The sequence below is a fragment of the Aulostomus chinensis genome, chromosome 1, assembly GCF_037954235.1.
Source record: "Aulostomus chinensis isolate RoL2024-O1b breed Wild chromosome 1, RoL_Achi_v1.0, whole genome shotgun sequence".
Lineage (NCBI taxonomy): Eukaryota > Metazoa > Chordata > Actinopteri > Syngnathiformes > Aulostomidae > Aulostomus > Aulostomus chinensis.
In genome coordinates this window covers 1488025-1511410 of record NC_141320.1, presented here as the reverse complement: position 1 = coordinate 1511410, position 23386 = coordinate 1488025, and the positions used below count along the sequence as shown (strand labels likewise).

Here is a 23386-nt window from a genome sequence, read left to right as displayed (position 1 = left end):
AGGAGGAGCTACAGGGGGAGGGAAGGTGGATCAGAACCGTTCTAACAAGAGCGCTGAGGGGACATAGGAGGAGCTACAGGGGGAGGGAAGGTGGATCAGAACCGTTCTAACAAGAGCGCTGAGGGGACACAGGAGGCGCTACAGGGGGAGGGAAGGTGGATCAGAACCGTTCTAACAAGAGCGCTGAGGGGACACAGGAGGAGCTGCAGGGGGAGGGAAGGTGGATCAGAACCATTGTAACAAGAGCGCTGAGGGGACACAGGAGGAGCTACAGGGGGAGGGAAGGTGGATCAGAACCGTTCTAACAAGAGCGCTGAGGGGACACAGGAGGAGCTACAGGGGGAGGGAAGGTGGATCAGAACCCTTCTAACAAGAGCGCTGAGGGGACACAGGAGGAGCTACAGGGGGAGGGAAGGTGGATCAGAACCCTTCTAACAAGAGCGCTGAGGGGACACAGGAGGAGCTACGGGGGAGGGGAGGTGGATCAGAACCCTTCTAACAAGAGCGCTGAGGGGACACAGGAGGAGCTACAGGGGGAGGGAAGGTGGATCAGAACCCTTCTAACAAGAGCGCTGAGGGGACACAGGAGGAGCTACAGGGGGAGGGAAGGTGGATCAGAACCGTTCTAACAAGAGCGCTGAGGGGACACAGGAGGAGCTACAGGGGGAGGGAAGGTGGATCAGAACCGTTCTAACAAGAGCGCTGAGGGGACACAGGAGGAGCTACAGGGGGAGGGAAGGTGGATCAGAACCGTTCAAACAAGAGCGCTGAGGGGACACAGGAGGAGCTACAGGGGGAGGGAAGGTGGATCAGAACCGTTCTAACAAGAGCGCTGAGGGGACACAGGAGGAGCTACAGGGGGAGGGAAGGTGGATCAGAACCCTTCTAACAAGAGCGCTGAGGGGACACAGGAGGAGCTACAGGGGGAGGGAAGGTGGATCAGAACCGTTCTAACAAGAGCGCTGAGGGGACACAGGAGGAGCTACAGGGGGAGGGAAGGTGGATCAGAACCGTTCTAACAAGAGCGCTGAGGGGACACAGGAGGAGCTACAGGGGGAGGGAAGGTGGATCAGAACCGTTCTAACAAGAGCGCTGAGGGGACACAGGAGGAGCTACAGGGGGAGGGAAGGTGGATCAGAACCATTGTAACAAGAGCGCTGAGGGGACACAGGAGGAGCTACAGGGGGAGGGAAGGTGGATCAGAACCGTTCTAACAAAAGCCTGAGGGGACACAGGAGGAGCTACAGGGGGAGGGAAGGTGGATCAGAACCGTTCTAACAAGAGCGCTGAGGGGAGACAGGAGGAGCTACAGGGGGAGGGAAGGTGGATCAGAACCCTTCTAACAAGAGCGCTGAGGGGACACAGGAGGAGCTACAGGGGGAGGGAAGGTGGATCAGAACCCTTCTAACAAGAGCGCTGTCCCACTAATGTTCCTCACCAGAATCCACCTGTCAGGGGGGAACCGTCCATGGGTGCTGATGCAGCGGACTGAAGGTTCAACGTAGTCCATGCTGAACTGGTCTTTAGGCACCAGGTGGACTTTGTGCTAAAAACAGCAGAATTAAAAATAAAAATGTAAACACAAAAAGGGGAGAATTTTAACAAAATTATGCAAATGAGCTGAAGAACAAAATAGAAAAAGTAAATCAAGGTTGTTTTCAAATGATTGCCAGCTATTTAGCTCAGAGAAGGACAAATGTCAATCAAGATGTCAGAATGGAACGATCCCACTGGCTTCTGGTCAAGGGAACCATGGAGATGCTAACTTCCTGTTGGACTATCAGGGTGTCTCATCCCTGACATGCTAACTTCCTGTTGGACGATCAGGGTGTCTCATCCCTGACATGCTAACTTCCTGTTGGACGATAAGCGCGTCTCATCCCTGACATGCTAACTTCCTGTTGGACGATAAGCGTGTCTCATCCCTTCCATGCTAACTTCCTGTTGGACGATAAGCGTGTCTCATCCCTGACATGCTAACTTCCTTTTCGACTGTAAAGCCTGATTTAAGCCTGATTTATGCTTCTGAGTCGCGTAATCGCCGTACCTACGCCGTAGCCGGACGCGCGCCTCCAAAATATCCTGCCTACGTGTGGCGTCGACGCGTGGTGACGTCAACGTTGAGGACTGTGATTGGTCCGCTCAGAACGTCATTTCCGGTTCAGTCGCAGCATAACACCGCCATTTTCAAAGTTTCTGTGGTGAAAGCTTCAAGAAAAAATGGACCAAGCTGAAGAAAGGATTATTGGCGGCACTACAAAGACTGACAAATGGCCAACAATTGTTGTCTGTGACCGGAAGAAAACCAAGGAATCCGACAAGAGCCCGTAAACAATACAAAGACAAAGCCACACCCCCTAGCGGCTTGGCGGTGAATTGCAGAGCAACGCGTTCCCTCGATGCAGAATAAACCAGGCTCTTCAGTCGCACCTGTTTTACGCCCCCGTGCCAGATAAGGACCCCCATCGGGCTGTGCCACTCTGGAGGGAGCGCGTCTCACAGTCAGTCAGCGGAACCATGCGGATCCGGGCCGGAGCTGTGGGAAGGAGCGCCAATTGTATCAGGTTGTTGTTTTCTGGACTGCAGCAGAACAGGAGCAGCCGGGACTGGAATGTAGAAGTAGGTTATCTTGAAGTTGACTCAGTTATGGTGAACGATATTGTGGTTCAACACTTTAATGAGCTTTAAGGCAAACATATTTCATGAGGAAACAACGTCGGAATTGGACGGATTTCAGCGGCACACAACAACGTATCCGATACACCTCATTGGAAACCTGGTGGTCTAAGACTAAGAAACACCAGTCACCATGAAGAAAGGAACTTTTAGCTGAGTACTCATGTTCTTTTCTGCAGGTTGAATGTGGCATTTGTTGGACAGAAGCGTCTCATCTCAACCAAAGCACCTCTTCAGTGCTGAGGTATGATGGGGCCAGGCATGAGAATGAAGTCCCAGATCCACCAGGATGAACTCAGGTATACAGCCACTCTCCAACTGACTCACAGTTGCTTCATTGATCATTAATTCCTATTCATTTCTTCTCTCCTTCATCTTTAACCATCCAGCTTCCAGGAAGCAGATGCTGGATGAGGCTCTGCTGAATTTCATCCTGAAGGACTGCCAGCCCCTCAGCACTGTTGAGAGGGAAGGGTTCAGGGAACTGGTTCAGGTCCTTGAGCCTCATATGTTTGCCAACCAGGAAGGTTTGTGTGGAAATGATCTAAAGCAGTAGTTGAAATCTCCAGTTTATTTCATCTCTAATTTCAATGTATTGATTTACTCTGGGTGTCATTTTCAGACCATCAAACAAACGGTGGCCAAAAAGTACCAGGAGGAACGGGAAGGAGTGAAAAAGGAAGTCCAGCTGCCATGTGGACATCTGTGGACATGGAGGCTCCCTTGGCTCTGACCTGTCACTGCATTCGTGAGAATGAATGTGTTGGGAGTGCAAGACTTTCCACAAAGTCACCCTGCATCATTTTGAGGTTCGTAGCAACTCTCACTACATCACTGTCGCATCATTTTGAGGTTTTTAGCAACTCTCACTACATCACTGTAGCATCATTTTGAGGTTCGAAGCAACTCTCAATACATCATTGTCGCATCATTTTGAGGATAGTCGCAACTCTCACCACATCACTGTAGAATCATTTCTTAGGTAAGTAGCAACTCTCATTACATCACTGTAGCATCATTTGAGGTTCGTAGCAACTCTCACTACATCACTGTAGCATCATTTCTTAGGTAAGTAGCAACTCTCATTACATCACTTTAGCTTGATTTTGAAATTACTATCAACTCTCACCACATCACTGTAGCATCATTTTGAGGTTTTTAGCCACTCTCACTACATCACTGTAGCATCATTTTGAGGATCGTAGCAACTCTCAATACATCATTATCGCATCATTTTGAGGATAGTCGCAACTCTCACAACATTACTGTAGATTCATTTTGAGATTCGTAGCAACTCTCATTACATCACTGTCACATCATTTTCAGGTATTTTGCAACTCTCACCACATCACTTGAGCATCATGTCTTTGGTTAGTAGCAATTCTGAAGACATCACTGTAGCATCGTTTTGAGGTTTTTAGCCACTCTCACTACATGACTTTCGACATCATTTTGAGGTTAGTAGCAACACTCAATACATCACTGTAGTTTCATTATGAGCTTCATCGCAATTATCGCATCACTGTCGCATCATTTTTAGGATAGTAGCAACTCTCACTACATCACTGTAGCATCATTTCTTCGGTTAGCAGCAACTCTCATTACATCACTGTTGCAACATTTTGAGGTTCGTAGCAACTCTCACCACATCACTGTAGCATCATTTCTTAGGTAAGTAGCAACTCTCATTACATCACTTTAGCATGATTTTGAAATTACTATCAACTCTCACCACATCACCGTAGCATCATTTCTTAGGTTTGTAGCAACTCTCATTACATCACTGTAGCATCATTTTGAGATTCATAGCAACTCTCATTACATCACTGTAGCATCATTTTGAGGTTCGTAGCAACTCTCACCACATCACTGTAGCATCATTTCTTAGGTAAGTAGCAACTCTCACCACATCACTGTAGCATCATTTCTTAGGTATGTAGCAACTCTAATTACATCACTTTGGCGTGATTTTGAAATTACTATCAACTCTCACCACATCACTGTCACCTCATTTTGAGGATAGTAGCAACTCTCACCACATCACTCTAGCATCATTTTGAGGATCGTAGCAACTCTCACTACATCACTGTCGCATCATTTTGACATTTGTAGCAACTCTCATTTCATCACTGTAACATCATTTCTTAGGTTAGTAGCAACTCCTATGACATCACTGTCGCATCATTTTGACATTTGTAGCAACTCTCATTTCATCACTGTAACATCATTTCTTAGGTTAGTAGCAACTCCTATGACATCACTGTCGCATCATTTTGAGGTTTGTAGCAACTCTCACTACATTATTGGAAGCATCAGTTTGAGCATCGTAGCAACTCTGCCTACATCACTGTAGCATCATTTCTTCGGTTAGAAGCAACTCTCATGACATCACTTTAGCATGATTTTGAAATTACTAAATTACTAAATTTGAGGATAGTATCAACTCTCAATACATCATTGTCGCATCATTTTGAGGATAGTCGCACCTCTCACGACATTACTGTGGCATCATTTCTTAGGTAAGTAGCAACTCTCATGACATCACTTTAGCGTGATTTTGAAATTACTATCAACTCTCACCACATCACTGTCGCATCATTTCTTAGGTTTGTAGCAACTCCCATTACTTCACTTTAGCATCATTTTGAGGATCGTAGCAACTCTAACTACATCACTGTCGCATCATTTTGAGGATAGTCGCAACTCTCACGACATTACTGTAGATTCATTTTGAGATTCGTAGCAACTCTCATTACATCACTGTAGCATCATTTTGAGGTTCGTCGCAACTCTCACCACATCACTGTTGCATCATTTCTTAGGTAAGTAGCAACTCTCATTACATCACTTTAGCGTGATTTTGAAATTACTATCAACTCTCACCACATCACTGTCAGCATCATTTTGAGATTAGTATCAACTCTCACCACATCACTGACACCTCATTTTGAGGATCGTAGCAACTCTCACCACATCACGGTAGCATCATTTCTTAGGTTTGTAGCAACTCTCATTACTTCACTTTAGCAACATTTTGAGGATCGTAGTAACTCTCACTACATCACTGTCGCATCATTTTGAGGATAGTCGCAACTCTCACGACATTACTGTAGCATCATTTTGAGATTCGTAGCAACTCTCATTACATCACTGTAGCATCATTTTGAGGTTCGTCGCAACTCTCACCACATCACTGTAGCATCATTTCTTAGGTAAGTAGCAACTCTCATTTCATCACTTTAGCGTGATTGTGAAATTACTATCAACTCTCACTACATCACTGTAGCATCATTTCTTAGGTTTGTAGCAAATCTCATTACATCACTCTGGCATCATTTTGAGATTCGTAGCAACTCTCATTACATTACTGTAGCATCATTTCTTAGGTTTGTAGCAAATCTCATTACATCACTCTGGCATCATTTTGAGGTTCGTAGCAACTCTCACCACATCACTGTAGCATCATTTCTTAGGTAAATAGCAACCCTCATTACATCACTTTAGCATGATTTTGAAATTACTATCAACTCTCACCACATCACTCGAGCATCATTTGGACATTTGTAGCAACTCTCATTACATCACTTTGGCATCATTTTGAGGATCGTAGCAACTCTCACGACATCACTGTCGCATCATTTTGAGGATAGTCGCAACTCTCACAAACATTACTGTAGCATCATTTTGAGATTCGTAAGAACTCTCATCACATATCACTGTAGCATCATTTCTTAGGTAAGTAGCAACTCTCATTTCATCACTTTAGCGTGATTGTGAAATTACTATCAACTCTCACTACATCACTGTAGCATCATTTCTTAGGTTTGTAGCAAATCTCATTACATCACTCTGGCATCACTTTGAGATTCGTAGCAACTCTCATTACATTACTGTAGCATCATTTCTTAGGTTTGTAGCAAATCTCATTACATCACTCTGGCATCATTTTGAGGTTCGTAGCAACTCTCACCACATCACTGTAGCATCATTTCTTAGGTAAATAGCAACCCTCATTACATCACTTTAGCATGATTTTGAAATTACTATCAACTCTCACCACATCACTCGAGCATCATTTGGACATTTGTAGCAACTCTCATTACATCACTTTGGCATCATTTTGAGGATCGTAGCAACTCTCACGACATCACTGTCGCATCATTTTGAGGATAGTCGCAACTCTCACAAACATTACTGTAGCATCATTTTGAGATTCGTAAGAACTCTCATCACATATCACTGTAGCATAATTTTGAGGTTCGTAGCAACTCTCACCACATGGTAAGTAGCAACTCTCATTACATCACTGTATCATCATTTTGAGGTTCGTAGCAACTCTCACCACATCACTGTCTCATCATTTCATAGGTAAGTAGCAACTGTCATTACATCACTTTAGCATGATTTTGAAATTACTATCAACTCTCACCACATCACTGGAGCATCATTTGGACATTTGTAGCAACTCTCATTACATCACTGTAGCATCATTTCTTAGGTTTGTAGCCACTCTCATTACATCACTTTAGCATCATTTGGACATTTGTAGCAACTCTCATTACATCACTGTCGCATCATTTTGAGGATAGTCGCACCTCTCACGACATTACTGTGGCATCATTTCTTAGGTAAGTAGCAACTCTCATTACATCACTTTAGCGTGATTTTGAAATTACTATCAACTCTCACCACATCACTGTCGCATCATTTCTTAGGTTTGTAGCAACTCCCATTACTTCACTTTTGCATCATTTTGAGGATCGTAGCAACTCTCACTACATCACTGTCGCATCATTTTGAGGATAGTCGCAACGCTCACGACATGACTGTAGATTCATTTTGAGATTCGTAGCAACTCTCATTACATCACTGTAGCATAATTTTGAGGTTCGTCGCAACTCTCACCACATCACTGTAGCATCATTTCTTAGGTAAGTAGCAACTCTCATTACATCACTTTAGCGTGATTTTGAAATTACTATCAACTCTCACCACATCACTGTCAGCATCATTTTGAGATTAGTATCAACTCTCACCACATCACTGACACCTCATTTTGAGGATCGTAGCAACTCTCACCACATCACGGTCGCACCATTTCTTTGGTTAGTAGCAATTCTTAAGACATCACTGTAGCATCGTTTTGAGGTTTTTAGCCACTCTCACCACATCACTGTAGCATCATTTCTTAGGTTTTTAGCAACTCTCATTACTTCACTTTAGCAACTTTTTGAGGATCGTAGTAACTCTCACTATATCACTGTCGCATCATTTTGAGGATAGTCGCAACTCTCACGACATTACTGTAGCATCATTTTGAGATTCGTAGCAACTCTCATGACATCACTGTAGCATCATTTTGAGCTTCGTCGCAACTCTCACCACATCACTGTAGCATAATTTCTTAGGTAAGTAGCAACTCTCATTTCATTACTTTAGCGTGATTGTGAAATTACTGTCAACTCTCACTACATCACTGTAGCATCATTTCTTAGGTTTGTAGCAAATCTCATTACATCACTCTGGCATCATTTTGAGATTCGTAGCAACTCTCATTACATTACTGTAGCATCATTTCTTAGGTTTGTAGCAAATCTCATTACATCACTCTGGCATCATTTTGAGGTTCGTCGCAACTCTCACCACATCACTGTAGCATCATTTCTTAGGTAAATAGCAACCCTCATTACATCACTGTAGCATCATTTTGCGGTTCGTTGCAAACCTCACTACATCACTGTAGCATTATTTCTTAGGGAAGTAGCAACTCTCATTACATCACTGTCAGCATCATTTTGATATTAGTATCAACTCTCACTACATCATTGCCACCTCAATTTGAGGACCGTAGCAACTCTCACTACATCACTGTCGCATCATTTTGAGGATAGTCGTAACTTTCGCGACATTACTGTAGCATCATTTTGAGATTCGTAGGAACTCTCATCACATCACTGTAGCATAATTTTGAGGTTCGTAGCAACTCTCACCACATCACTGTCGCATCATTTCTTTGGTAAGTAGCAACTCTCATTACATCACTGTAGCATCATTTTGAGGTTCGTTGCAACTCTCACCACATCACTGTCTCATCATTTCATAGGTAAGTAGCAACTCTCATTACATCACTTTAGCATGATTTTGAAATTACTATCAACTCTCACCACATCACTGTAGCATCATTTCTTAGGTTTGTAGCAACTCTCATTACATCACTGTAGCATCATTTTGAGATTCATAGCAACTCTCATTACATCACTGTAGCATCATTTTGAGGTTCGTAGCAACTCTCACCACATCACTGTAGCATCATTTCTTAGGTAAATAGCAACCCTCATTACATCACTTTAGCATGATTTTGAAATTACTATCAACTCTCACCACATCACTCGAGCATCATTTGGACATTTGTAGCAACTCTCATTACATCACTTTGGCATCATTTTGAGGATCGTAGCAACTCTCACGACATCACTGTCGCATCATTTTGAGGATAGTCGCAACTCTCACAAACATTACTGTAGCATCATTTTGAGATTCGTAAGAACTCTCATCACATATCACTGTAGCATCATTTCTTAGGTAAGTAGCAACTCTCATTTCATCACTTTAGCGTGATTGTGAAATTACTATCAACTCTCACTACATCACTGTAGCATCATTTCTTAGGTTTGTAGCAAATCTCATTACATCACTCTGGCATCACTTTGAGATTCGTAGCAACTCTCATTACATTACTGTAGCATCATTTCTTAGGTTTGTAGCAAATCTCATTACATCACTCTGGCATCATTTTGAGGTTCGTAGCAACTCTCACCACATCACTGTAGCATCATTTCTTAGGTAAATAGCAACCCTCATTACATCACTTTAGCATGATTTTGAAATTACTATCAACTCTCACCACATCACTCGAGCATCATTTGGACATTTGTAGCAACTCTCATTACATCACTTTGGCATCATTTTGAGGATCGTAGCAACTCTCACGACATCACTGTCGCATCATTTTGAGGATAGTCGCAACTCTCACAAACATTACTGTAGCATCATTTTGAGATTCGTAAGAACTCTCATCACATATCACTGTAGCATAATTTTGAGGTTCGTAGCAACTCTCACCACATGGTAAGTAGCAACTCTCATTACATCACTGTATCATCATTTTGAGGTTCGTAGCAACTCTCACCACATCACTGTCTCATCATTTCATAGGTAAGTAGCAACTGTCATTACATCACTTTAGCATGATTTTGAAATTACTATCAACTCTCACCACATCACTGGAGCATCATTTGGACATTTGTAGCAACTCTCATTACATCACTGTAGCATCATTTCTTAGGTTTGTAGCCACTCTCATTACATCACTTTAGCATCATTTGGACATTTGTAGCAACTCTCATTACATCACTGTCGCATCATTTTGAGGATAGTCGCACCTCTCACGACATTACTGTGGCATCATTTCTTAGGTAAGTAGCAACTCTCATTACATCACTTTAGCGTGATTTTGAAATTACTATCAACTCTCACCACATCACTGTCGCATCATTTCTTAGGTTTGTAGCAACTCCCATTACTTCACTTTTGCATCATTTTGAGGATCGTAGCAACTCTCACTACATCACTGTCGCATCATTTTGAGGATAGTCGCAACGCTCACGACATTACTGTAGATTCATTTTGAGATTCGTAGCAACTCTCATTACATCACTGTAGCATAATTTTGAGGTTCGTAGCAACTCTCACCACATCACTGTCAGCATCATTTTGAGATTAGTATCAACTCTCACCACATCACTGACACCTCATTTTGAGGATCGTAGCAACTCTCACCACATCACGGTCGCACCATTTCTTTGGTTAGTAGCAATTCTTAAGACATCACTGTAGCATCGTTTTGAGGTTTTTAGCCACTCTCACTACATCACTTTCAACATCATTTTGAGGTTAGTAGCAACTCTCACCACATCACTGTAGCATCATTTCTTAGGTTTTTAGCAACTCTCATTACTTCACTTTAGCAACTTTTTGAGGATCGTAGTAACTCTCACTATATCACTGTCGCATCATTTTGAGGATAGTCGCAACTCTCACGACATTACTGTAGCATCATTTTGAGATTCGTAGCAACTCTCATGACATCACTGTAGCATCATTTTGAGCTTCGTCGCAACTCTCACCACATCACTGTAGCATCATTTCTTAGGTAAGTAGCAACTCTCATTTCATCACTTTAGCGTGATTGTGAAATTACTGTCAACTCTCACTACATCACTGTAGCATCATTTCTTAGGTTTGTAGCAAATCTCATTACATCACTCTGGCATCATTTTGAGATTCGTAGCAACTCTCATTACATTACTGTAGCATCATTTCTTAGGTTTGTAGCAAATCTCATTACATCACTCTGGCATCATTTTGAGGTTCGTCGCAACTCTCACCACATCACTGTAGCATCATTTCTTAGGTAAATAGCAACCCTCATTACATCACTGTAGCATCATTTTGCGGTTCGTTGCAAACCTCACTACATCACTGTAGCATTATTTCTTAGGGAAGTAGCAACTCTCATTACATCACTGTCAGCATCATTTTGATATTAGTATCAACTCTCACTACATCATTGCCACCTCAATTTGAGGACCGTAGCAACTCTCACTACATCACTGTCGCATCATTTTGAGGATAGTCGTAACTTTCGCGACATTACTGTAGCATCATTTTGAGATTCGTAGGAACTCTCATCACATCACTGTAGCATAATTTTGAGGTTCGTAGCAACTCTCACCACATCACTGTCGCATCATTTCTTTGGTAAGTAGCAACTCTCATTACATCACTGTAGCATCATTTTGAGGTTCGTTGCAACTCTCACCACATCACTGTCTCATCATTTCATAGGTAAGTAGCAACTCTCATTACATCACTTTAGCATGATTTTGAAATTACTATCAACTCTCACCACATCACTCGAGCATCATTTGGACATTTGTAGAAACTCTCATTACATCACTGTCGCATCATTTCTTAGGTTTTTAGCCACTCTCATTACATCACTTTAGCATCATTTGGACATTTGTAGCAACTCTCATTACATCACTTTGGCATCATTTTGAGGATCGTAGCAACTCTCACGACATCACTGTCGCATCATTTTGAGGATAGTCGCAACTCTCACGACATTACTGTAGCATCATTTTGAGATTCGTAGCAACTCTCACCACATGGTAAGTAGCAACTCTCATTACATCACTGTAGCATCATTTTGAGGTTCGTAGCAACTCTCACCACATCACTGTCTCATCATTTCATAGGTAAGTAGCAACTGTCATTACATCACTTAAGCATGATTTTGAAATTACTATCAACTCTCACTGCATCACTGTAGCTTCATTTCTTAGGTTAGTAGCATCTCCCATGACATCATTGTAGCATCATTTTGAGGTTAGTAGCAACTCTCACAACATTACTGGAAGCATCAGTTTGAGCATCGTACCAACTCTGCCTACATCACTGTAGCATCATTTGGACATTTGTAGCAACTCTCATTACATCACTGTAGCTTCATTTCTTAGGTTTGTAGCCACTCTCATGACATCACTTTAGCATCATTTGGACATTTGTAGCAACTCTCATTACATCACTGTCGCATCATTTTGAGGATAGTCGCAACTCTCACGATATTACTGGAGCATCATTTTGCGGTTCGTAGCAACTCTCACTACACCACTTTAGCATGAATTTGAAATTAGTATCAACTCTCACCACATCACTGTAGCATCATTTCTTAGGTTTGTCGCAACTCTCATTACATCACTTTAGCATCATTTTGAGGATCGTAGCAACTCTCACTACATCACTGTCGCATCATTTTGAGGATAGTCGCAACTCTCACGACATTACTGTAACATTATTTTGAGGTTTTAAGCAACTCTAACATTACTGTAAGCATCAATTTCGAGCATCGTAGCAACTCTCACTACATCACTGTACCATCATTTAGAGATTAGTCGCAACTCTCACTACATCACTGTCGCATCATTTCTTCGGTTAGTCGCAACTCTCACTACATCACTGTCACATCATTTCTTAGGTTAGTAGCAACTCTCACCACATAACTGTAGCATCATTTCTTAGGTAAATAGCAACTCTCATTACATCACTGTGGCATCATTTTGCGGTTCGTAGCAACTCTCACTACATCACTGTAGCATCATTTCTTAGGGAAGTATCAACTCTCATTACACCGCTTCAGCTTTATTTTGAAATTACTATCAACTCTCACTGCATCACTGTAGCATCATTTCTTAGGTTAGTAGCAACTCCCATGACATCACTGTAGCATCATTTTGAGGTTTGTAGCAACTCTCACTACATTACTGGAAGCATCAGTTTGAGCATCGTACCAACTCTACCTACATCACTGTAGCATCATTTCTTAGGGAAGTATCAACTGTCATTACACCGCTTTAGCTTTATTTTGAAATTACTATCAACTCTCACCACAACACTGTCAGTATAATTTCTTAGGTTATTAGTAACTGTCATAACATCACTGTAGCATAATTTTGAGGATCGTAGCAACTCTGCCTACATCACTGTAGCATCATTTCTTCCTTTAGAAGCAACTCTCATGACATCACTTTAGCATGTTTTTGAAATTACTATCAACTCTCACCACAACACTGTCAGTATAATTTCTTAGGTTAGTAGCAACTCTCACCACATCACTGTAGCATCACTTCTTAGGTTTGTAGCAACTCTCATTACATCACTTTAGCATCATTTTGAGATTAGTATCAATTGTCACTACATCACTGCCACCTCATTTTGAGGATTGTAGCAGCTCTCACCACATCACTGTCGCATCATTGTGAGGATCGTAGCAACTCTCACTACATCACTGTCGTATAATTTTGAGGATAGTCGCAACTCTCGCGACATTACTGTAGCATCATTTTGAGTTTCGTGGCAACTCTCATTACATCACTGTAGCATCATTTTGAGGTTCGTAGCAAATCTCACCACATCACTGTAGCATCATTTCTTAGGTAAGAAGCAACTCTCATTACATAACTGTCGCATCATTTTGAGGTTCGTAGCAACTCTCATTACATCACTTTTGCATGATTTTGAAATTACTATCAACTCTCACCACATCACTGTAGCATCATTTCTTAGGTTTTTTAGCAAGTCTCATTACATCACTTTGGCATCATTTTGAGGATCGTAGCAACTCTCACGACATCACTGTCGCATCATTTTGAGGATAGTCGCAACTCTCACGACATTACTGAAGCATCATTTTGCGGTTCGTAGCAACTCTCACTACACCACTTTAGCATGAATTTGAAATTAGTGTCAACTCTCACCACAACACTGTCAGTACAATTTCTTAGGTTAGTAGCAACTCTCACCACATCACTGTTGCATCATTTTGAGGATCGTAGCAACTCTCAATACATCATTGTCGCATCATTTTGAGGATAGTCGCAACTCTCACGACATTACTGTAGCATCATTTCTTAGGTTTGTAGCAAATCTCATTACATCACTCTAGCATCATTTTGAGATTCGTAGCAACTCTCATTACATCACTGTAGCATCATTTCTTAGGTATGTAGCAACTCTCATTACATCACTTTAGCGTGATTTTGAAATTACTATCAACTCTCACCACAACACTGTCAGTATAATTTCTTAGGTTAGTAGCAACTCTCACCACATCACTGTAGCATCACTTCTTAGGTTTGTAGCAACTCTCATTACATCACTTTAGCATCATTTTGAGATTAGTATCAATTGTCACTACATCACTGCCACCTCATTTTGAGGATCGTAGCAGCTCTCACCACATCACTATCGCATCATTTTGCGGTTCGTAGCAACTCTCACTACATTACTGGAAGCATAATTTCTTAGGTAATAGCAACTCTCACCACATCACTATAGCATCATTTTGAGGATCGTAGCAACTCTCACTACATCACTGTCGCATCATTTTGACATTTGTAGCAACTCTCATTATATCACTGTAGCATCATTTCTTAGGTTAGTAGCAACTCCCATGACATCACTGCAGCATCATTTTGAGGTTTGTAGCAACTCTCACTACATTACTGGAAGTATCAGTTTGAGGTTCGTAGCAACTCTCACCACATCACTGTCAGCATCATTTTGAGATTAGTATCAACTCTCACTACATCACTGTCACCTCATTTTGAGGATAGTAGCAACTCTCGCGACATTACTGAAGTATAATTTTTGAGATTCGTAGGAACTGTCATTACATAACTGTAGCATCATTTCTTAGGTTCGTAGCAAGTCTCACCACATCACTGCAGCATCATTTCTTAGGTAAATAGCAACCCTCATTACATCACTGTGGCATCATTTTGCGGTTCGTAGCAACTCTCACTACATCACTGTAGCATCATTTCTTAGGTAAGTAGCAACTCTCATTACATCACTTTAGCATGATTTTGAAATTACTATCAACTCTCAGCACATGACTGTAGCATCATTTCTTACGTTTGTCGCAACTCTCATTACATCACTCTAGTATCATTTGGACATTTGTAGCAACTCTCATTACATCCCTGTAGCATCATTTCTTAGGTTTGTAGCACCTCTCATTACATCACTTGAGCATCATTTGGACATTTGTAGCAACTCTCATTACATCACTGTAGCATCATTTTGCGGTTCGTAACAACTCTCACTACACCACTTTAGCATTATTTTGAAATTAGTATCAACTCTCACCACATTACTGTAGCATCACTTCTTAGGTTTGTCGCAACTCTCATTTCATCAGTCTGGCATCATTTTGAGGTTCGTAGCAACTCTCACCACATCACTCTAGCATCATTTCCTAGGTAAATAGCAACCCTCATTACATCACTGTAGCATCATTTTGCGGTTCGTAGCAAACCTCACTACATCACTGTAGCATTATTTCTTAGGGAAGTAGCAACTCTCATTACACCGCTTTAGCATTATTTTAAAATTATTATCCACTCTCACTACATCACTGTCAGCATCATTTTGAGATTTGTATCAACTCTCACTACATCATTGCCACCTCATTTTGAGGACCGTAGCAACTCTCACTACATCACTGTCGCATCATTTTGAGGATAGTCGTAACTCTCGCGACATTACTGTAGCATCATTTTGAGATTCGTAGGAACTCTCATCACATCACTGTAGCATAATTTTGAGGTTCGTAGCAACTCTCACCACATCACTGTAGCATCATTTCTTTGGTAAGTAGCAACTCTCATTACATCACTGTAGCATCATTTTGAGGTTCGTAGCAACTCTCACCACATCACTGTCTCATCATTTCATAGGTAAGTAGCAACTCTCATTACATCACTTTAGCATGATTTGAAATTACTATCAACTCTCACCACATCACTCTAGCATCATTTTGACATTTGTAGCAACTCTCATTACATCACTGTAGCATCATTTCTTAGGTTTGTAGCCACTCTCATTACATCACTTTAGCATCATTTGGACATTTGTAGCAACTCTCATTACATCACTGTCGCATCATTTTGAGGATAGTCGCAACTCTCACGACATTACTGGAGCATCATTTTGCGGTTCGTAGCAACTCTCACTACACCACTTTAGCATGAATTTGAAATTAGTATCAACTCTCACCACAACACTGTCAGTACAATTTCTTAGGTTAGTAGCAACTCTCACCACAACACTGTTGCATCATTTTGAGGATCGTAGCAACTCTCAATACATCATTGTCGCATCATTTTGAGGATAGTCGCAACTCTCACGACATTACTGTAGCATCATTTCTTTGGTTTGTAGCAAATCTCATTACATCACTTTAGCATCATTTTCTGATTCGTAGCAACTCTCATTACATCACTGTAGCATCATTTTGAGGTTCCTAGCAACTCTCACCACATCACTGTAGCATCATTTCTTAGGTAAATAACAACCCTCATTACATCACTGTAGCATCATTTTGCGGTTTGTTGCAACTCTCACGACATCACTTTCGCATCATTTCTTAGGTGAGTAGCAACTCTCACCACATTACTGTCAGCATCATTTTGAGCATGATAGCAACTCTCACCACATCAGGGTAGCATCATTTTGAGATTTGTAGCAACTCTCCCTATATCACTTTAGCATCATTTCTTAGGTTAGTACCAACTCTCATTACATTACTTTCGCATAATTTATTAGGTTTTTAGCAACTCTCATTACATCACTGTCGCATCATTTGTTAGGTTTTTGGCAACTCTCATTACATCACTGTAGCATCAATTTTAGTTTTTAAGCAACTCTCACTAGATTACTGTCAGCATCATTTTGAGCATCATAGCAACTCTCACCACATCAGTGTAGCATCATTTTGAGATTCGTATCAACTCTCACTATATCACTGTAGCATCATTTCTTAGGTTAGAAGCAACTCTCATTACATCACTTTAGCATCATTTATTAGGTTTTTTGCAACTGTCAATACATCACTGTAGCATCATTTTGAGATTCGTATCAACTCTCATTACATCACTGCCACCTCATTTTGAGATTAGTAGAAACTCTCACTACATCACTGTCGCATCATTTTGAGGTTTTAAGCAACTCACCACATTACTGTCAGCATCATTTCTTAGGTTAGTACCAACTCTCATTACATCACTTTCGCATAATTTATTAGGTTTGTAGCAACTCTCATTACATCACTGTAGCATCATTTATTAGGTTTGTTGCAACTGTCATTACGTCACTGTCAGCATCATTTTGAGGTTAGTAGCAACTCTCACTACATCACTGTAGCACCAGTTTGAGGTTAGTAGCAACTGTCACCACATCACTGTAGCATCATTTTGAGGTTAGTAGCAACTCTCACCACATCACTGTAGCATCATTTTGAGATTAGTAGCAACTCTCACCACATCACTGTAGCATCATTTCCTAGGTTAGTAGCAACTATCATTACATCACTTTAGCATCATTTCTTGGGTTTTTTGCAACTCTCATTACATCACTTTAGCATCATTTTGAGGTGAGTAGGAACTCTCACGACATCACTGTAGCATCATTTCTTAGGTTATTAGCAACTATCATTACATCACTTTAGCATCATTTCTTAGGTTCGTAGCAACTCTTACTACATCAATGGACCATCATTTTTTTTTTTTTTGGAACATTTATTAGAACAGGTTCCTTGACAGAGTCACACACATCATTCCAAAACCCTATGACAAGGTACTCAATACACAATATTCTTTGCAGGTCTAATTATGTCCACAATAGTAAGAGGGAGAAAAATAAAATAAAATAACATAAAATAAAACAAGGAATAAAAATACCATCCAGCCCAGTTAAATAGAGACAATATTCTCATCTCTCCAAATACATTATAACGGGTGCCCATTTTTCAAGATATAAGTCAGTCTGAAGTCGTAGGGTTGCTGTTATGCGTTCCATGCAGTTTACATCCTTAAGCCTTTGGTACCACTGGTCCAGGGTGGGTGGGTGGTGTTTGAGCCAATTTACTGTGATCATTTTATGTGCAATTAACAGAAGAACCCTTAGCAAAAACACCTGTTTTTTCCCTAAATCAATTATTGATGCTGTACCCAAAGTCAGTTGCTGTGGTTCAATTGGTCTATTTATTTTTAAAATCTCACTTATTTGTCGTTTCACCTCTTCCCAGAATTTTACCAATTTAGGACAGTCCCAGAAGATGTGGGAAAAGTCCCCTGTTATGCCACAACCTCTCCAGCACAGGGGGGAACAGTTGCTGTCGTAACTAGCTATTATCAAAGGAGTTTTAAAATATCTTGCTCTTAACTTCCAGCTGTATTCCCTCCAGGCTGGGCTGCTGTGGACCATCATTTTGAGGTTAGTAGAAACTCTCACTACATTACTGTCTGCATCATTTTGAGGTTTGTAGCAACTCTCATTACATCACTGTAGCATCATTTCTTAGATTAGTAGCAACTCTCATTACATCACTGTAGCATCATTTTGAGGTTAGTAGCAACTCTCACTACATTACTGTCTGCATCATTTTTAGGTTTGTAGCAACTCTCATTACATCACTGTAGCATCATTTCTTAGATTAGTAGCAACTCTCATTACATCACTGTAGCATCATTTTGAGGTTAGTAGCAACTCTCACTATATCACTGTAGCATCATTTATTAGGTTTGTAGCAACTCTCACTACATCACTGTCGCATCATTTTGAGGTTCGTAGCAACTCTCACTACATCACTGTAGCATCATTTTGAGGTTTTAAGCAACTCTTTTCCCAACTCAACCAGACCAAGAGATTAATTCAGAGATGTGGCAGTTAGTCCAGCTGAAGAAAGGCTTTCGGCCTGTGAGGCCTAACACCCCTTTTCAAAGCCTGAATTCAAGTGGCCACATGTTCTTGAACAAAGGGTTGTAAAAAGGGGTGATGATTCTGGCCACGGCCCCCACCCTCCAAGAACCTGTGAGTCAGTCTGACCGGAAGTTGCCTGTCAAAGTGCTATTGGCTGAGAGCCAGTACCATCCCACGGGAAGTGACATCATCTGTCTCACACATAAAAAATTCAGTGCGGAGAAGATTCTTTCTCTTCGGTGGTTTTCTTCTCTTTGGTGGTTTTCAGCGTCTTCAGAAGGTTCAACCTCTCCAGTGGTCTTCAACCTCTCCGGTTCTCCACTTGGACCTCAAGTGGGCAGTGCAGTGATGACAGAGACTCCACAAGGACACCTCTCTCCCTCCTGTCACAGCGTCCAGAGAAGCCACCGTCGAGCCACGCAATCCACGTGAACTGGTCCCTGGTGAAAGAAAGCTCATCCCAGCTTCTTCATCCTTCCCACCAGTAACTCCAGCTGACCCTGCAGGCTGCCCCGCCGCCGCTCTGCTGCCCTCCGAGTCGAGCCAAACCGCGCTCCGGAACATGGAAACTGAATCCCTTTCCGCTCCACCGGGTCAAGTAAGGATTCCCTTAACTAGGCATTTTCTGGGCAGAGAAATAGCTTAGTGTGTTGTATGATGTTTGTGAATGCTCTGTTAATGAGACAAAGTCCTGTAATTAGCAGAAATTACATAGAATTATATATTATTTATTGATGTTAGTTATTAATAACCGTGACCTCTCAAGAAGGTGTTACCGGTTATTAATACTGCACAAGTGTGTTAACACGTTTTTGGGTTTACCTTTGTCCTCTCTCTCTTTCTCTCTCTCTCTCTCTCTCTCTCTCTCTCTCTCTCTTGCTAAGCGCTACGCTGAGTTATTAACATTCCATAAGTTCTACCTCCACGGTGCTAACTAGCGGCTAGCTGGCCTCAGCTAACTAGCCTAGCTGTTAGCCTCGCTGTGACGCGACGTGGTTGCTAGGCAACCAGACTCCCCCCCCTCCCCTTCCTTACTCCCTCACACACATGTTTACACACACACACACACACACACACACACACACATATTATCACTTGTGTCTTTTGGTTAGATAACTGTTATGCCAACGTGTTGCTGATTGATGGATGCACTGTGTTAATATATTTTTATGATAAGAGAGAAGTCGTAGTGTCTTCTGTGTACCAACTTGTGGTCACGTGTCTCAGCAATAGCAGTGCTTTGATCTCATCCTCCAACATCAGAGCTGTCCCTTGGTCGTTAATGTTACAGAATATTGACTGTTAGTAGATAAACTCTGTTAGAGACTGGTAACTGTTACAAGTTTGGTCGTATTTTAGTTTCCCTGAACTCATCAGGGTGGCGCCCCGAATAATTAATATTAATATTAATTATTAATTTATTTATAAATTGATAATTATATTCATAATTATCAATTATCATTATTTTTGACCAATTCGCTCTTCAGCGCACAACAGAGGTCACCGTGACTCAGCCTGCAGCAGTGAGATCTGCTCCAGGAGCCTCCGTCTCCCTCCCATGTTCAACCAGTCAGGATGTTTATAGTGGGAACCGTTTATCCTGGTACCAGCAGAGAGAAGGAGAACCTCCTAAACCTCTCATTTACTGGGCCACCTCGAGAGCATCAGGGATTCCAGCTCGTTTTTCAGGCAGTGGATCAAACTCTGGCTTCACTCTGACCATCAGTGGAGTTCAGGCTGAAGATGCAGCCGTTTATCACTGTCAGAGTCTTCACAGCATCAACAGTCAGGGCGTGTTCACACTGTGAAAAACCATCGTACAAAAACCTCCCTCAGTCACACTGAAGTGAAACTGAACTGACTGCTGCAGCTGGGAGCTGCTGACACACACACACACTCACACACACACACACACACACACACTCTCACACACACACACACACACAGGCTTGATGAGAAGAACTAGAACTAGAAGAACTAGGATTCAGATTTTCTGCTGATGACGTTGTGATCTTCATCACCAATTCTTCATCCTGATTGTGGTCCTTCATCAGATTAGCAGCTTCTCTCTGATGATGTCACTCACATCAACTGTGCTTCTGCTTGGATTTTCAATGAACTTCAAGAAAAACCAGCAGCAGCAGCAGGGAGGGACGACTGGACCCTGCAGAGAGAGACTGATCAGCTCTAAAAGGGGACAGGAGGCTGAGACTTCTGCTGCTCGTCCTCACACGACTCTGCTGAGGAGACTTTTGGAGGAAACTCGTCTTCGGTCGCTCATTTCTCTCTGAGCTCAGTAACCATAGCAACCTAGAGGCATCGCTGCTGGACCGTGACAACAGACGGTTTCAGAACTAAAGATAAGAAGAAGAGAGAACTCACCGTTCCTAAGTTTCAACAGCCAAAATAAAAGCAGCTTTGGAGAGTTTGAAAAACCACCAGAATGAACACTTGTTGGTTCATCTGGTTTGGTTTCACTGAAGCCAAACACAAGATCCAGATTCTCATGATCTTTGTGTCTGCCTTGACCAACGGTGTGAGAGAGAGAGAGATTTTTAATTTTTTAAAATCCATTTTATTTGCTGCTCTTATATATTAAAGCATTTCACTGTGTACTTTGAATGATCACATTCTCAACAAAATCACCCTTCCTTTCAATCAAAAGATCAGTTTATAGACACTCATGCTGAACGATACACACATGGACCTACACAGACATGAACCTATGTACACACACACACACACACACACACACACACACACACACACACACACACACACACATTTATCTTCAGCAGGTTCACCAACAACAGCTTGTCGTCTTCCACAGGACTCAGGACTCTCTGGTGGCACCACACATTTCTAAATGAGTCCAAATCTCCTGATATTTGATGAAAGCTGAAGTCCAGCTGGATCCTGGATCCTGGAACTGATGAGTTCCACACACAGGAACAGAACCCACCCTCCTCCTTCAGCTCACATACACCACCATCTTGGCCTGGACCAGCACAAAGAATACTTTTTACGTTTGAGAGTGAGGTTCCCATACATGGAAATCTCATATTTATTATACTGCAGTATATTTTCCAATATACTTTGATGTCTGAACTCTGACTCTGATGTCATTGGTGTTGACTGAATTCTACCCCCTGACAGACTGAAGGCTCCTATTGGTGATGTCATCATAAATACATGAAGGTCTTGTTTCAGTGTCAGGAACCAAGCAGAGCAGCCTCCTCCTGACTAAACAGCTCTACTCATCAAGCCCCTGACCCCAGACTCTTCTTGGTGAACTGATCAGAGATCAGATTAGTAGAGAAGCAGTGACACAAAGGGAAACTTCCTCATTCCCTGAACGCAGCTTCATCAAACAGAGCAATGCTAACTGTTCACCTGCAGCAGTGATGTCATCAGGACAGGAAGTTGATCAGACATGGGAACTTTGACTCAGATCAACCAGGGAGGGAGGAGTTATCAGAGTCTGATTGTGCTGATGAATCATCAGAACTCTCCATCACGCCGTGGTCTCAGCGTTGGACCTGAAGTCCCAGGCTTCAAGGGTTCTCCCCAAACTCTCAGGGTGGGTCTGACCACATCTGAGCAGGACACCATGAACAGGCTACATGAGGACATCTCAGTGTCAAATCTGTCATTTCCTGCTGCCAGTAGGTGGCGCTGTGGTCACTACTGACCTGGAGATGTGTTCAGACTGGGATGTTGATCAAACCTGGAAGTTTCAAACAGATCTGACAGGTGGAGAGGATTCAGAAGAGTTGAAGCTTCATTTTAGTTGGAGCCTGAAAATGAGGAGAGACTGAGGGCTCACAGGAGTTGCAGGTAGGTGCTGCCCCCTAGTGACCCAGTGGAGAACAACATGTAATGACATGAACGTTCTCCATTTTTCCAGTTCTTGACTTCATTCATCCTCAAACTTCTTCCAGCTGGAAGAGAGTGAGATCATTTAAAGTAGAGAGTCAATAATCAGCATCTCATCACTCATTTGTTCTCTGGTGGTGACCTCACGACTCAGCAGTGTGACATCACACATTTCGCTGATGTCATCCTCAAGTGTGTCACTCAGTTCATGCAGCCTTCAATGTTTTATTTTATTATTTCCTTTCACTTTGATCTTCACAAAGACAAAGTGCGTCTGATGGAGGCACCACTGACAGAGTGGAATGTTTCCATGTTGCCATGACAACGTGAGGCCCCTCACCTCGTCTGTTCCTTCTGCCGGTCGGCGTCAGAAGAGCAAGATGGCTGCTTCTCCATCTGGGTGGATGAGCAGCTCCTCCCATCTCAGGCAGACGCTCCCTGGCTGCATGTC

General features: G+C 42.1%; 1 long non-coding RNA gene across 3 annotated transcripts; it reads left to right on the top strand.

The window, feature by feature from the left end:
* Positions 1 to 11756: 11756 nt before the first annotated feature.
* LOC147269954 (uncharacterized) lies at positions 11757 to 22865 on the top strand. 3 transcript variants are annotated; one of them, XR_015118143.1, is made up of 4 exons: positions 11757 to 18573; positions 18998 to 19657; positions 20237 to 20360; positions 21890 to 22865. It is a non-coding gene; the product is annotated as an uncharacterized LOC147269954 (long non-coding RNA). The 3 variants fall into 3 exon arrangements; XR_015117667.1 differs by having other exon boundaries at positions 18618 to 19657; XR_015117020.1 differs by having other exon boundaries at positions 11757 to 19657.
* Positions 22866 to 23386: the final 521 nt, after the last annotated feature.